Raw genomic sequence first — 18501 nt, 5'->3', positions numbered from 1 at the left:
GACATTGCCATCTATAATCCTCCTATATCCTCATCCTCTCATCCTCTTTTCCATCTCCTTCATCTAATCACTTTGCCTCCAAAATGTTATAGGATCTACCTTCAAAACACTTCATCTCATCTTCTCTCATGTCCCCTACACGAGGGCACCATACAGGATTGTGTCACTCACCTGCAGAAACCCTTCCATGGCTCCTCACTGAAGCTGCCACATACAATTGTACACATTGTAATAGGACAATCTTCTGTGATTGTGTCTTTCACATAGAAGGCATTGTAAATTTCATATTTATCACAGACCTTTTCTGGCAGATATCAGTGAAGTGACTTGTTTTAACAAAAGTATATTACAATAGTTTTCCAACAGATGGAAATGTCTTAAGGAGTGAATGGCTTGTCAGATTTGTCCAAACATACCATATAAGGTAAGAGTATTTCTCTCTCACTTAGAACAGAATGCCAGCTCATCATAAAGTCCTAGAAGTCACAACACAATTCTCAGTCACAGCCCTTTGTTGTTTCCCTCACAGCACTTATACAATCTCCCTAAAGACTAGAGGCTCCATGAAGGCAGGGACTTCATTGTTTTGTTCTCCTTCCTATCCATAGTTCCTAACAGGAGTGTGTGCCAGCTTGCTGGTGGTCAACTCAACATTATTGCCACCGTCTTCTTTATTCTCCTCTGCATCTATGCAGAGAAAGCTTAGAACTCTGTTTTTTATTTTTTTTATTTTTATTTATTTATTTATTTTTTGTAGAGACAGAGTCTCACTGTACCACCCTCGGTAGAGTGCTGTGGCGTCACAGGGCTCACAGCAACCTCTAACTCTTGGGCTTACGCGATTCTCTTGCCTCAGACTCCCGAGCAGCTGGGACTACAGGCGCCCGCCACAATGCCCGGCTATTTTTTTGTTGCAGTTTGGCCGGGGCTGGGTTTGAACCCGCCACCCTCTGCATATGGGGCCGGCGCCCTACTCACTGAGCCACAGGTAGAGAACTTGTCCAGAATAGTTCCAGGTTAACTTCTGTGTAAGAAAGATACATATGTAAGATTTGAAAGGCAGAAGTAAGGAGAAACCACTATTCCCTGGTTGCTAGGGTCCAAATGTTGGCGCTCCTCCAAAATTTATGTATTGAAATCTAATCCTCAAGGAGTTGGTATTAAGATTGGGGATTTGAGGATGTGAGCAGGACATAAGGTCAGATCCCTTATGAATGGGATTAGTGTCATTATAAAAGAGGCCTGAGGGAGCCTGTTTGCCGTCCCACCATGTGAGAACACGGCAAGAAGGCACTGTCTATGAGGAAAGTGCCCTCATCAGATCCAAATCTGTCAGTGCCTTGATCTTGGACTTCCAGCCTCCAGAACTGTGAGCAATAAATTTCGGTTGTTTAAAGTTTCCAGTCTAAGGCATTTTGTTATGGCAACCCAAATGGACTAAGACACCAGCATAACTTCAAACAAACAGTTTGGATCATAGGGGGCTATTTCCTTAGACTTCTGAGAAAAAACTAGGACAAATGTAAAAAGACAAATATTCTTTTTTTAAAGGGATAGGGACTGTATTCCCCCCAAAAGGCAGATGAAATGTTTTGGATTAAAGAAGGCAAAAGAGATATGAGGACAAAATACAATATCTGACCCTAGACAAGATCCTGTACTAGAAGAGGAGGATACTATAAAGGACCATATTGAGTCAACTGACAAAATTGGAATATGAATGGAAAATTAGATAAAAGCATAGTGTCAAAATTAAATTAACTGGCCTGATTATATAAGAGAATATTCCTATTTTTAGGATATATACACAGTTAGGGGTAAAGGGCTACTGAGATATGTATTTTACCCCCAAATGATTTGGAAAAAAAAATTGTGCATAATATAATTTAAATATATATTCTTTAGAGATGGGGTCTCTGTCACCCAGGCTGGAGTGCAATGGCAAGATCATAGCACAATACAGCTCAGAACTCCTGGGCTCAAGTGATCCTCCTGCCTCAGCCTCCTAAGTAGCAGGGATTATAGGCACCTGCCACCACACCTGACAAAAGATTATAGATTTATAGATAAAGGAGAGAAACCACATACATAAAGGCTAAAGCAAATGGAGTATAATGTTAGTAGGTTAATGTGGGTAAAAAGTGTTTGGGAGTTATTTGTGCTATTTCTGTTCTTGCAGCCTGTTGGTAAGTTTGAGATTATTTCCCTCCAAACAGTTAATATATGTGTGTGTGTGTGTGTGTGTGTGTGTATTTATCTAAATATGTATATTATATATAGAGAGAGCACTAAACCATTCTGAATAATTCGTGACAAACTAATATTGTTGCCTTAAATATTAAAATTTGCCTAGACTACTAAATGATTAAAAAGCAATACATTTTATACTTTTTCGTAATTCCCAATCATGTGGAAAGTAAATTTATAAATTCACTCTTATTCAGAAGATAAGATGTTCTCTGGCCATAGGGAAAAAACCATCATACACAGGGCATCTTTCTAAACATTTAAATATGGGAGATTTGTGGCTTTGCTGACCACTGTGACCTATAAACCAATGTGGCACAACCACATTTGCTGCAAATACTGGGCTGCATGAAGTGGAAACAGATATATTCCTTATAAAAATGTATCATGTAAGGAGAATAATCCAAATTACAACCACATCCCCAGATTGCTGCTTTCACACTTTTTACTCTGAAGCAGAAAGGCCCTGTGCATTGAAATAGAGTTATATGCCATGTTATCAAAGACCCTTATGCCAGCTCTCAGAAAATCACATAGAAAAGTTTCCCGGTTAAGTGACATCGAAGAGTCCCTTAAAAATATTGCAAGCAGTGAAAAGATCAGCAGTTGCCAAATGTTAGGGGAAAGGAAAGAATTAATAGGTAGAGCATAGAGTGTTGTTAGGGCAGTAAAACTTCTCCATAATGGTGAATACATGGATTTGTCCAGACCCATAGAATGTACAACCCCCAAAGCGAACCTTAATGTAACTGTGGATTTTGGATAGGTAATATTGACTCATCCATGTAGATTCATCAGTTGTAACAATCATACTGCCCTGTTGCCAAGTGTTAATAGTAGGGGAGGCTGGGTGTGTTGGGGATCAGAGGATACAAGGGAACTCTCTGAACTTTCTACTCCATTGCCGTGGACCTAGATATGCTCTAAAAATATAAAATATATTCAGAAAAAATATTGCAGATGTCTCTAGGAAAGGTTGGAATTTAAGCTTGAGAGCTGAGAAGCTTTTTGGCAGGCAATTAAATTCATCTCTTGAATGATTTATTGTAAATCATATTTCTTAAACTACTGCTCTTTTAACCATCTGTCAAGCTATCTCCTCTTAGAATAAAAAAAAATGTTTAATTTCGAACAGAGACACATTCACATTGTAAAAATTAAACTTTCTTGGCAGAAATTTGATCTTGATCTTAGGAGTTTGAACACATAAACCAAGTATATGTTAAGAGTTCTGCGAATTTTTCTAACAACAAATATAGATTAGCTGAGTATTTGCCTTGCTGCAAATCAAGTTTATATACTTCTAACAGGAACATTGTCATATTGGAAGCAAAGGAATTAAGTTTACACTCACATTTGTCTTATAAGAAACACAAGGCTTAACATCCTACACTAAAATTCCAAGTAGATTTGTAAATTATATTACATATAAAATAAGTAAACATTAGCATTAAAAAGACATATAAAATACAGCACACTATAGATTTTTTATCTGGTATGATGGTGCATGAGTCTTTCTCTTTTGTTCTTCTGTATATTTTACCAATTTTCTATAATATAAGTATTGTTTTAAAAAATAACAAGACATAATATGGGTAAGTTTTGCAATGAAGTATAAATCCTATTCAAATACTCATACACAAAAAGACGCACTGGCTGCTTTCTTCTGTAGAAAAGTCCTAAATTATTTGCACATTGACTCTCTTGCAATTATGCTGCAAATACCTTATTCTTCAACATTAAATCTTATGACAAATAAAACATTAACCTCAGCAAGTAGTTATTGAATAAGCTTACTCACTATGAAACTAGCTCAAAATAAGTATACAACGTACAAAATTAGAACACTATATTGAGTTTTTAAAATTTGGTGCCAGATTAAATAAAATTCAACAGAAACTTTAAATCCAAATATTGCCAACAGAGTCTATTTAAAAAGCAATATATTTCTCTAGAACACTGGCACAAACATGTCATTCATATTCCTATGTAAAGAGAAGCAACTTAAGCATAATTTCATTTTAAAAATTCATTTTCAAATAAAAATAACAACTTTCATAGTTTAGAGCCAGATAGACCTGTATTCAAAATGTAATTCTGTAATTTACTACCTTATAATCTTATGTAAATGGCTTAATTGCTCTATACCTCAATTTCTTTATTTGTTAAATTAGGAAATAAATAAAGAAAATAACCTCTATCCCTAGGATTATAAAGATTAATGATAATGTAAATAAAACAGGACAGTACCTGGCAATTAGTTAGGTACTCAATAAACAGTGAATGTGGTGGTAACAGTTGTAGTAGTAAATGCTGTTGCTGCTGAAATTATTAATAAAATATAAATTCTTACCACCTATGAAAAAGGTGGGAAATAGCATATCTAATTCACAGGTCCCTGGCCAGTGCTTACAAGGGTCTTTCCTCCATATTGTGTCTCTCCATATTGTGACTCTTTATAGTCTCCAAGTTGAGAGCACACAAGAGCTGGTCACAGGCAGGACAAATGCTACGTCAACAAGCCATTGCTCAGCTGCAACTAGCCAATCCCACTCCTCCCCTGGTCTTCTGACTCTGTCTGGATCTGCTCCCTCCACCTGTCTCCAGCCCTGCCTTCTACCCGAATCCACTCACATGCTTCTTCACTTCATAGCCAGAGCTCCACCACTAGGCCCAGTGAACGCCAGGACAAGCAGGCATGGCCTGATAGGGGCAAGGTGGTGGACCGAGAGTGCCCCCCAGATGGGTCCACGCCCTTGCAGAGCAGTTGCCCTGCCCCACTAGTTGGGCCTCAGCATTCACAATCACTATTTATGGCCTTATGACTCACACAAAAGGCAGTCATCTTTTAGGAAAGGAAACCAAAATTTGGAAATGAAACTCAGTGGCATAGCAGCCAAGGCAGCCCGGAAACAGGGAAGAGAAGCAAGAGAGGTAGTCTCACAGCCACAGACCAGAGGATGCAGCACAGAGGGCTCAAAATTCCTAAGTGTGGGAAAGAAGATTTTTACATGGAAAACACAAAATAGCTTTCTGATGGTGACACAAAGTTATGAATGGCCTCCCCCGGTTATGCTACATCTTTTCCCCATTTTCTGCATTTACTAACTTTTTGCCTGTGATGCCTTTTCCATATCATATTCATCATATTGTCACTTTATTTTCTTCTAGTCTTTGCTTTCCTGCAAGAAGAGTCCTGTTGCACATTCAACTTCCCCAGAAATAGACCATGGTATATTTATGAGGTAGGACAATTAAGTTTGCAAACTCATCCTAGAAAAAGTGCTACAAACAAAAAGTTTGCAAACTCATCCTAGAAAAAGGATTCACCTCATCACTGAATATCATTAATGTCACTTTTGAAGTACTCCCGTTAGGAAACTATGCTCCAAAGCCAGAGCCCTAGTCCATCCTTCAAAGTACTTTTACTGGAATGAGTTCATGAACATAATTGTCAGACCTCATATGACAGCAATAACTCTGATGGCCATTCTAGAAAGAGTTCCAAAATTGCTTTGAAAAGTGACTAGGCACTGGTGTTGGTGCATAGCTTCCCAAAGGGAGTACTTTGAAGGTAACCACAGTGATATTCAGCAATGAGGTATTTAACACTTTTTCTAGGATGAGTTTATGAAATTAATTGTCCAACCTGTGTATGTGTGTGTGTGAGAGAGAAAGCGAGAGAAATTTTGGTCTTCATGAATTTGAAGACCAAAATAATCCATAAACATACTCTACTTGGGGATAAGATTGGGGTAGAAGGAAAAGGTATAACGAATTCATCTTATTTATTTATATAAAAATCTCAAGACAGGTACGATGGCTCATGCCTGTAACCCTAGCACTCTGGGAGGCCGAGGCAGGAGGATCACTTGAGCTCAGGAGTTCAAGACCAGCCTGAGCACAAATGAGACTCTGTACTAAAAATAAAAAAATTAGCCAGGCACCATGGCATGCACCTGTAGTCCCAGCTACATGGGAGGCTGAGGCAGGAGGATTGCCTGAGCCCAGGAGTTTGAGGCCTCAGTGAGGTACAATAACACCATTGCACTCTATTCAGGGTGACAGAGTGAGACTCTGTCTCAAAAAAATAAAATCTCTTTTGACTGCTATGCATTAAGTATTGTTCTTAGAGTCTCAGATGGCATGGGCTTGGGTTGGTAAGAAAGATGAACAAGGTTCTTGTCCTTGGAGCTACATTCTGACAAGGGGAGAAAAGATATAATAAACAAGATGATTGCAGACAATATAAGTGCAGTAAAAGAAATAAACAAGGTAAGTACCAAGATGTTACCTAGGACTGTGTCAGATGAGAGGTACTTTAGCCCCATGATATTCATCACTGCTTCCACCACCATTATTCTTTTTGGAGAAGGACATCTGATAGTCTTGAAGGTTGCTATGCAAATGCATCTTTAAGATAAGTTTCCTAGCTGATAGTTCTAGCATCTCCCATCATCACACACTCTCAACTAGATTATTGCCTCTCAACCATTCTTCTATAACAGTTCTTGAGCCATTGCAGGGTATTTAATGGAAAATGATTTGCTCTTACAGTTACAGGGGTCCATGCACCCTGTCTCAGGAGATGACAACTGAGCTAAAAGAGTAGTGTGTGCAAAGGCCTTGAGGCATAAAGAGCATATAGTGAGCTTGGGCTAGAAAGAAGATCTGTGTTGGGAGTGAGGAGGGGAGCAGATGTAAAGAACCAAGTGAGATAGTCTGAGGCCAGACAGATTCTGGCCTGAGCCAGACATTATTTGATTTCTGATTTAACTTAGAATGGAAGCAGGAAGATTTCTCAGCAAGCTGCTACAGTAGCTCAGGAGAAGATGATAGCTTGAGATAGAACAGGTAGAATTTGCTAACTAGCTGCAAGAAGGTGAGAGAATGGGAGACATAAAGAATGATTACTAGATTTAGGCATAAATAGTTGGAGACATTGTGGCCCCATTCACTAAGAGAAAGATGCCTGGGAGAAGAGCTGGACTGAGAAAACTGGAGGAGAATCAAGAACCATTTGATCAAAGGGAGAGAGCAGGACTGAAAATATAGACTTTGGCATTACTCACAAAGAGATGGGGGATCAACAGCTTCCCTGCAACTGGGAACAGCGAGTCTGGGGAGACAAGACTCCAGGCATCTCTGGCCGGTGGGATCTGCCTATAATCATCTCTTTGAGGATACAGGAAGCCAGCAAGGGACTTCTGGACCCCAAGAGGAATACAAAAACAGTGGAAAACTGGCAAGTGGTTGCGTGTGTTCGATCGACCTAATCACACCAGTAACCGTAAATACAAGCATCAGTGAGACTGCAAACCGGAAAAGCCATACCTGTGAACTGTTTCGGTGTTCTTGGACTTGGCACTCAGTTGAACTGCCTTGGGGAGAGCCTGAGCAGGAGTGTGGAGAACTTTGGGCATTATCTGGAGCCCCAGACTGAGCCACTGAGCTGGGCGCAGGAAACTATTGTGAAAGAACTGCCCCAGCAAGCTCCGCCCTCAGGGTCTCAGAGCAAGGATTGGGCGGGTCAAAGTAACCTACTGACTGAACAGGCTAAAGGCGGGGACTGAGCTGCCTTACAGCCTTAATCCTTATGGGCAGAGTGAGACAGTTTTGGCACACTGGAGCCTTGGGCTGTTCCCCTGGGTAGAGTGCTGTGACGTCACAGCTCATAGCAACCTCAAACTCCTGGGCTTGGCGCCACCCAGACCTCCATAAGAGCTGTGCAGCAATCCCCGACCGGTGACCCGCACCCACCAGGCCTCCACATTCCCTGACCAGGAACTGCGGGAGCCATGCAACCCTGTGTCCTCCCTCCTGTGTCCTCTCAGCTTCCGAACTAGCCCGTTCATCTGGACAGGGACTCTGGTAGCTGCATGCCCTTTGAAGCCTTCCCTGCCTCTGCGCAGAGCTCTTCTCCTGGCCAGAGACTGCTGGAGCCTTGGGCTCTCTGTGCCAAAGTCACCGGGCGCCTGGCACTCCTAGAACCGTGGGCACCACCCCCAGCCCTGTTGCTGGATCTGGGTGTGTCACAAACCGGAGCTGCTTCCACAACCAGAACTCCCTAGCTAGAGCAGCCCCAGAGAAACTACACAGGGTCACTCCCTACAAAGATCCAGCAACAATAGAGTGATCCCGCTGGGGTCTAATCTTGGAGAGACACATCCCCAAGTCTGAGGACAGCCAGAGACAACGGTGAAAAACAATCATGAGGTGAAATCAACAGAAAAACTCTGGCAGTATGAATAATCAGAGTAGATCAACTCCCCCAAGGATCAATGGGGCAGAAACAGCACAAGACCATGCACAAACAAACAGCTGAGATGTCAGAAATTGAATTCAGGATCTGGATAGCAAATAAGATTGAATTAGAATTCCAAAAGTTATCTCAAGAATTCAATGGATTCAAAGACCAAATGACCAAAGATTTCAACACATTGAGACAAGAAGTTGCATTCCTCAAAGATCTGCGAAACACAGTAGAATCCCTCAGTAACAGAATGGAGCAAGCAGAAGAAAGGATTTCTAACATTGAAGACAAAGCTTTCGAACGCTCCCAAACCCTCAAAGAAGAAGAGAAACGGAGAGCAAAAACAGACCGCTCTCTCAAGAGAGCTCTCAGATAATTTGAAGAAAACCAACATTCATCTTATAGGGATCCCCAAAAGTGATGAAGTGGCTTCACAAGGCACAGAGTCTCTTCTCTGTGAGATTATGAAGGAGAACTTTCCAGACATGGCAAGAGATTCCAAAATTCAGATAGCAGACAGTTTCAGAACTCCAGCACGACTCAACCCAAATAAGACATCCCCCAGACACATCATAGTCAATTTCACTAAAGTTAATATGAAGGAGAAAATTCTGAAAGCTGCCACATGAAAGAAAACCATTACCCACAAGGGGAAGAATATCAGAATAACTGCAGATCTCTCTGCTGAAACCTTTCAAGCTAGAAGAGGATGGTCATCGACTTTTAATCTCCTAAAACAAAATAACTTTCAACCCAGGATCCTGTACCCAGCTAAACTGAGCTTCATTTATGACGGAGAAATTAAATACTTCAACAACATTCACAGGTTGAAGAAATTTGCCACAACTAAACCAGCTCTCCAGGACATTCTTAGACCTATCCTCCATAAAGACCAGCGTAACTCTCCACCACAAAAGTAAACCCACCCAAAAAATTTTTGATCAAATTCTAACTACCACAGTCGCAAAAGGATTAAAAATGTCCACCGGTTTCTCGAAAGGCTTATCAATATTCTCAATTAATGTGAATGGTTTAAATTGTCCTCTAAAGAGGCATAGGTTGGCGGACTGGATACAAAAACTCAAGCCAGATATCAGCTGCATCCAAGAATCGCATCTTACATTAAAAGACAGATATAGACTCAAGGTGAAGGGATGGTCATCTATACTCCAGGCAAATGGAAAGCAGAAAAAAGCAGGTGTTGCAAACCTGTTCGCAGATGCAATAGGCTTTAAACCAACCAAAATAATTAAGGATAAGGATGGACACTTCATATTTGTTAAAGGTAATACTCAATATGATGAGATCTCAATTATTAATATTTATGCACCAAACCACAATGCACCTCAATTTATAAGAGAAACTCTAACAAACATGAGCAACTCGATTTCCTCCACTTCCATAGTAGTTGGAGATTTTAACACCCTTATAGCAGTCCTGGATAGATCCTCCAAAAAAAAGCTAAGCAAAGAAATTTTAGATTTAAACTCAACCATTCAACATCTGGACTTAACAGATATCTACAGAACATTTCATCCCAAAAAAACTGAATACACATTCTTCTCATCAGCCCATGGAACATACTCCAAAATTGACCACATCCTAGGCCACAAATCTAACCTCAGCAAATTTAAAAAAATAGAAATTATTCCTTGCATCTTCTCAGACCATCATGGAATAAAAGTTGAACTCAATAACAACAGGAACCTGCATACCCATACAAAAACATGGAAGCTAAACAACCTTATGCTGAAGAATACATGGGTTATAGATGAGACTAAGAAGGAAATTACCATATTTTTGGAACAAAACAACAATCAAGACACGAATTACCAGAACCTCTGGGATACTAAAAAAGGCAGTCCTAAGAGGGAAATTTATAGCACTGCAAGCCTTCCTCAAGAAAACGGAAAGAGAGGAAGTCAATAACTTAATGGAACATCTCAAGCAACTGGAGAAAGAAGAACACTTCAACCCCAAACGCAGCAGAAGAAAAGAAATAACCAAAATCAGAGCAGAATTAAATGAAATTGAAAACAAAAGAATTATGTAACAGATCAATAAATCCAAAAGCTGGTTTTTTTGAAAAGATCAATAAAATAGATAAATCTTTGGCCAACCTAACCAGGAAAAAAAGAGTAAAATCTCTAATTTCATCAATCAGAAATGGTAATGACGAAATAACAACAGACCCCTCAGAAATTCAAAAAATCCTTAACAAATACTACAAGAAACTCTACTCCCACAAATATGAAAATCTGAAAGAAATCGACCAATACCTGGAAGCACGCCACCTACGAAGACTTAGCCAGAACGAAGTGGAAATGTTGAACAGGGCTATATCAAGTTCTGAAATAGCATCAACTATACAAAATCTCCCTAAAAAGAAAAGCCCAAGACCAGATACCTTTACGTCAGAATTCTAACAAACATTTAAAGAAGAACTAGTACCTATATTACTAAACCTCTTCCAAAATATAGAAAAAAAAGGAATATTACCCAGCACATTCTACAAAGCAAACATCACCTTGATCCCCAAACCAGGGAAAGACCCAACAAGAAAAGAAAATTATAGACCAATATCACTAATGAATATAGATGCTAAAATACTCAATTAGATCCTAACAAACAGAATCCAACAACACATCAAAAAAATTATACACCATGACCAAGTCGGATTTATCCCAGGGTCTCAAGGCTGGTTCAATATACATAAATCTATAAATATAATTCAACACATAAACAAACTTAAAAATAAAGACCATATGATTCTTTCAATTGATGCGGAAAAAGCTTTTGATAATATCCAGCATCCCTTCATGATCAGAGCACTTAAGAAAATTGGTATAGAAGGGACATTTCTTAAACTAATAGAGGTCATCTACAGCAAACCCACGGCCAATATGGTATTGAATGGAGTTAAATTGAAATCATTTCCACTTAGATCAGGAACCAGGCAAGGTTGACCATTGTCTCCATTGCTCTTTAACATTGTAATGGAAGTTTTAGCCATTGCAATTAGGGAAGAAAAGGTGATCAAGGGTATCCACATAGGGTCAGAAGAGATCAAACTTTCACTCCTCGCAGATGATATCATCGTATATCTGGAAAACACTTGGGATTCTATTACAAATCTTTTAGAAGTGATCAAGGAATATAGCAATGTCTCAGGCTACAAAATCAACACCCATAAATCTGTAGCCTTTATATATACCAACAACAACCAAGCCGAACAAACAGTCAAGGACTCTATTGCTTTCACAGTAGTGCCAAAGAAGATGAAATATTTGGGAGTATACCTAACAAAGGACATGAAAGATCTCTACAAAGAGAACTATGAAACTCTAAAAAAAGAAATAGCCGAAGATGTTAACAGATGGAAAAACATACCATGCTCATGGCTGGGAAGAATGAACATTGTTAAAATGTCCATACTGCCCAAAGCAATATATAATTTTAATGCAATTCCTATTAAACCTCCATTGTCATACTTTAAAGATCTTGAAAAAATAATACTTCGTTTTATATGGAATCAGAAAAAACCTCGAATAGCCAGAACATTACTGAGCAATAAAAACAAAGCAAGAGGAATCACGCTACCAGACCTGAGACTGTACTATAAATCAATAGTGATCGAAACAGCATGGTACTGGCAAAAAACAGAGAAGTACATGTCTGGAACAGAATAGAGAACCAAGAGATGAATCCAGCTACTTACCGTTATTTGATCTTTGACAAACCAATTAAAAACATTCAGTGGGGAAAAGATTCCATATTTAACAAATGGTGCTGGGTGAACTGGCTGGTGATCTGTAAAAGAAACTGGACCCACACCTTTCACCATTAACTAAGATAGACTCTCACTGGATAAAAGATTTTAACTTAAGACATGAAACTATAAAAATACTTGAAGAAAGTGCAGGGAAAACTCTTGAAGGAATCAGCCTGGGTGAATATTTTATGAGGAGGACTCCCCAGGCAATTGAACCAGTATCAAAAAGACACTACTGGGACCTGATCAAACTAAAAAGCTTCTGCACAGCCAAGAACATAGTGAGTAAAGCAAGCAGACAGTCCTCAGAATGGGAGAAAATATTTGCAGGTTATACCTCCGATAAAGGTCTAATAACCAGAATCCACAGAGAACTCAAACGTATTAACAAGAAAAGAACACGTGACCCCATCTCAGGGTGGGAAAGGGACTTGAAGAGAAACTTCTCTAAAGAAGACAGATGCACAATCTACAAACACATGAAAAAAAGCTCATCATCCTTAATCATCAGAGAAATGCAAATCAAAACTACTTTGAGATATCACCTAACCCCAGTAAGAGTAGCCCACATAACAAAATCCCAAAACCAGAAATGTTGGCGTGGATGTGGAGGAAAGGGCACACTTCTATACTGCTGGTGGGAATGCCCACTAATACGTTCCTTCTGGAAGGATGTTTGGAGAATACTTAGAGACCTAGAAATAGACCTGCCATTTGATCCTATAATTCCTTTACTAGGTTTATACCCAGAAGACCAAAAGTCACAATATAACAAAGACATCTGTACCAGAATGTTTATTGCAGCCCAATTCACAATTGCTAAGTCATGGAAGAAGCCCAAGTGCCCATCGACCCATGAATGAACTAGCAAATTGTGGTACATGTATACCATGTAATACTAAGCAGCCTTAAAGAAAGATGGAGACTTTACCTCTTTCATGTTTACATGGATGGAGCTGGAACATATTCTTCTTAGCAAAGTATCTCAGGAATGGTAGAAAAAGTATCCAATGTACTCAGCCCTACTATGAAGCTAAATTATAGCTTTCACATGAAGACTATAACCCAACTATAAAACAAGACTATGGGGAAAGGGCCAAGGAAGGGGAAGGGAGGGGGGAGGTTTTGGTGGAGGGAGAGTAATGCGTGGGGCCACATCTATGGTGCATCTTAGAATAGGTACAGGCGATTGCACTAATATAAACAGCTATTATTTAACAATAAAAAAAGTGAAAAAAAAAAAAAGAGATGGGGGATCAAAGTAGGATTAGAGGTGCTCGCAATAAATTTTTAAGAATAAAACTTTTCAGGCGGGGCATGGTGGCTCATACCTGTAATCCTACCACTCTGGGAGGCCGAGAAGGATAGACTGCTTAAGCCCATGAGTTGGAGACCAGCCTGAGCAGGAGTGAGACCCCCATCTCTACTAAAAATAGAAAAACTAGTCAAGCATTGTGGTGGGCACCTATAGTCCCAGTTACTCAGGAAACTGAGGCATGAGGATCATTTGAGCCCAGTAAAATGTTTGAGGTTGCCGTGAGCTATGATGATGCCATAGCATTCAACCATAGGGTGACAGCATGAGACTCTGTGTCAAAAAAATAAAATAAAATAAACCTTTTCAAAACCAAAAATCCCAAAGATGAATGAATATAATCTATCTGCTATGGATGGTATGTTCATGTCACCCCCAAATTTATACATTGGAATCCTAACCCCCAATGTGATTGAATTAGAAAATGGAGCCCTAGTAAATAAGATTAGTACCCTTAGGAAAAGGACCCCAGAGAGCTTTGTTCCTCTTTTCAGCATGTGAGGACACAAGAAGAATTTGGTGGTCCACAACCCAGAAGAAGGTCCTCACCAGAACCCAACCATGCTGGCACCTTGATCGCAGACTTCTCACCTCCAGAAGTGACAAGCCACAAAGTTTATCATATTTTGTCATAGCATCCCAGACTGACTAAGACACACAGATATTTGTAGCAGTATTATAATATCAAATGTTAATAAGTGGGAAAACATCAAATGTCTGGGAATGGTTGAATATTTTATCACAATGAAGTATATTATTCAATAATTAAAAGTCTAAAAGACAAATATTTAAGGTGATGGATATCCGAAGTGCACTGATTTGATCTTTACAAATTATATGAATGTATTAAATTGTCACATGTACCCTGAAACTATGTACAGCTATTACTCATTAATAAAAAAGTTTTCCCTAAGACTTCTTGACAAAAAGAAATGTGTTTATATTATAACTTTAGGTGATAAAAAACACTATATAAAATACACTATAAACTTGTCTATATATCATAACTACAGAGGGTGCCAAAAAAATGTATACGCATTTTAAGAAAGGGAAAAACTGTATAACTGTATTAAAATTTTAATACTCAGTATATGCTGATAACATTTGTTATCTTGTATATTGTATCTCTTGTAATTGCAGGAGCAAAACATGATTTGAATGTTACAATTCTAATATAGTTTTTCCTTTCATAAATTGCGTATACATTTTTGGCACCCTCTGCACATAAAAATATGCACAAGAAAAGACAGGAGAAAACACATAAAAGGTCAACCATAGTCATTCCTTTTTTCACAGTCTTCTTCGCACTTTCTACAATTCTCGTTCTATCAATCAGCTTAGGCTAGGCTGATGCTGAGGGAACAGAACCCCAACAACCCCAAACATCTCAATGGCTTAACACACAAATTTACTTCTCACTCACACCAAGTCCACTGTAAGTCAGGTGTAGTATATAATTCTATGTATAAAAGATAGCCATTACTAATACTTTCCCTCTATATCATATGCTGCTCACTACATTGAGAGTAGGAGTCTAGTTCCCCTCCCTTTGAACCCACACTGGCCTTAGTGACTTGCCTTGACCTATAGAATTTGGCAGCAGTGATGTTCTAGGACATCCAAAGACCATTCACAAGAAACCTTTCAAAGTCCTCCTTGGTCTCTTGGACCCAAAAGTAAGTACATTCTTGGGATGCTTCCAATGGGAATCAGGGCTCATTCAACGAGAAGTTCAAGCCACATAGGTGTCTAAGTTGATAACATAGGTCATTACAAAAATTTTGAGACACATGAAAATCAAGAAATGTAAAATCCATGCAGATGGATACAAATAAAGCTCTTCCAACAACACCGATAAGCCAAGCAAGTTGAAACTGGCACAAGTAAATGAGAAAAGGACGCAGTCAACTGTGTTTCTTCCAGGGGTCCTCAAACTTTTTAAACAGGGGGCCAGTCCCTCAGACAGTTGGAGGGCCAAACTATAGTTTAAAAAAAAACTATGAACAAATTCCTATGCACACTGCACATATCTTATTTTGAAGTAAAAAAACAAAATGGGAACAAATACAATCACACTGCCGCATGTGGCCCATGGGCCATAGTTTGAGGACCCCTGTACCATTTCACAGTAGTTCCAGAACACCCAGGCAATGACCAATATCAATTCTAGCCAGATGAGTAAGCCATTTTGGACATACAGTTCAGACAAGTTGTTAGGAAGCCCCAGTCAAAAACCTACTGCAATTGGGGAGACCCTAGTAAGAACTGCCCAACTAAACCGATATAGAACTGTAAAAGATACTAACACATTGCTGCTTTGAGCCAGTAAATTTTAGGGTGGTTTCACACACATAGGTTGATACCCAAAACATCTGATGACTCTCCAAGGCAGCAGATATCCATGCAATGACTCAGTGATCCAGGCTGCTTTGTTTTGTGGCTCTACCATCTTCATATCTGGCCTCTACTATTACCCTGAAGGAGAAGGGAGAACTGAAAATTCCCACAGGACTTTTTGCTGCCTCAGTCCAAAGAGACATATGTCACTTTTGCTCATAGCTCACCTAACTTCAAGGCAAGCTAGGAAGTGAAATCTTCCTGTACTCCCCAAAAAGAGAATAATATGATAGACTGGAGAGTACCAGTAATGTCTACCAAGCCCGTGCATTACTTTCGCTTTTTAATTGTGAAATAGTCTGAATACAACAAAAAGTATGATGGCTAAAATAATAGGGATTCATTTATTCACTATCTAGACATCTAACCTTTATAACCCTGAAAGAAAAAGCTTTATTTGTAAAAAGATTATTGGATATGAAATGTCCCTGGAGAGCTTTCAGTGGCTGTTTGGTGGAAATTGGTGATTAAAATCCTTTGAAGAATGTCAAATCCAGACTCCTTAGAGTCCTTCACCTGTTGCGTGACCAGAGACGCGAACAAACAGCAGCTTTGCCGTGGGTGTAAACTCACTCCTGTAATTATTAAGTCAAGCAACAGACTACACAAAATGGGATGGTGTGTAGCAAAATTCTTTATTTAGGGGTTTGATTTTATACCTTTCTAGTCACATACACACTTAATCTATTATCTGTTATTGTCACCATTACCTCAATTTACCTATCTGAAATCAACTTGAAAGGAAATATTCTGTTACCTTATCAACACAATCACTTTTACAGTAAACATCTTCTTCTAGACACTGACTAATCTCTGGGCAGGTGTGTAAACAAAATCATAAAGAAGAAAGTAGCCACAGGGGAACAGAGTTAATGGAAGAATATCATCAAGCATTCACTCAGTTTACTCAGTATGAAGTAATGACTGTGTCTTTTCCTCAGGGCAGAGTACCTGTAGACCTCTGACAATATGTTGTTAACGTACGTCAACCCTCTGGCCTGTATCTCTGAGGAAGGGTGGCGTGCCCTTTGATCTCAGGCTTCACAGGGTGCACAGCTTCAGAGAAATGGCTTATGAAATTTTTTTTTTTTTTTTTTTTGTAGAGACAGAGTTTCACTTTATCACCCTCGGTAGAGTGCCGTGGTGTCACACAGCTCACAGCAACCTCCAACTTCTGGGCCTAGGCGATTCTCCTGCCTCAGCCTCCCGAGTAGCTGGGACTACAGGCGCCCGCCACAACGCCCAGCTAGGCTTATGAAATTTTTAACTCCAGGCAAGCCAACTCTACGTGTGTCCCAGAGGGGCCCAGGTCCCTTAAGCCTCTGGAAAAAAAGCAAGCCATTTTATTTATTTATTTATTTTTTAATTATTTTTGATAGACCATAGATGTGGCCCCACCCATTGCCCTCCCTTCACCAAAACCTCCCCCCTCCCTTCCCCTTCCTTGGCCCTTTCCCCATAGTCTTGTTTTATAGTTGGGTTATAGTCTTCATGTGAAAGCTATAATTTAGCTTCATAGTAGGGCTGAGTACATTGGATACTTTTTCTTCCATTCCTGAGATACTTTGCTAAGAAGAATATGTTCCAGCTCCATCCATGTAAACATGAAAAGAGGTAAAGTCTCCATCTTTCTTTAAGGCTGCATAGTATTCCATGGTATACATGTACCACAATTTGCTAGTTCATTCGTGGGTTGATGGGCACTTGGGCTTCTTCCATGACTTAGCAATTATGAATTGGGCTGCAATAAACATTCTGGTACAGATGTCTTTGTTGTATTGTGACTTTTGGTCTTCTGGGTATAAACCTAGTAAAGGAATTATAGGATCGAATGGCAGGTCTATTTTTAGGTCTCTAAGTATTCTCCAAACATCCTTCCAGAAGGAACGTATTAGTGGGCATTCCCACCAGCAGTGTAGAAGTGTGCCCTTTTCTCCACATCCATGCCAACATCTCTGGTTCGAGGATTTTGTTATGTGGGCTACTCTTACTGGGGTTAGGTGATATCTCAAAGTAGTTTTGATTTGCATTTCTCTGTTGATTAAAGATGATGAGCTTTTTTTCATATGTTTGTAGATTTTGCGTCTGTCTTCTTTAGAGAAGTTTCTCTTCAAGTCCCTTGCCCACCCTGAGATGGGGTCACGTGTTCTTTTCTTGTTAATACGTTTGAGTTCTCTGTGATTCTGGTTATTAGACCTTTATCAGAGGTATAACCTGCAAATATTTTCTCCCATTCTGAGGGCTGTCTGCTAAAGCAAGCCATTTTAAACTCACACTGAGTTCACTTTGTGTGCTTGATGTAGGATATGTTTATTTCTAAATATTATCTTACATTCACCATTCACTTACTCCTTAGCCCACCATCCTGGAGAACTCCAGTTTTCCTATCAATACACTTAGTAGAGGGTGTTCATGAATTTTGCATCCTTGCACCACTTTGGTAAAACAATATCCCAATTTTCCTTTGCATAACCGTTTTTACCCCACTCTTGGCAAGACAGTTGGGGTGGGATTAAC

This window comes from Nycticebus coucang, chromosome 13 (genome assembly GCF_027406575.1).
Source record: "Nycticebus coucang isolate mNycCou1 chromosome 13, mNycCou1.pri, whole genome shotgun sequence".
NCBI classification, from domain to species: Eukaryota; Metazoa; Chordata; class Mammalia; order Primates; family Lorisidae; genus Nycticebus; species Nycticebus coucang.
Note: the sequence above shows the minus strand (reverse complement) of the source record.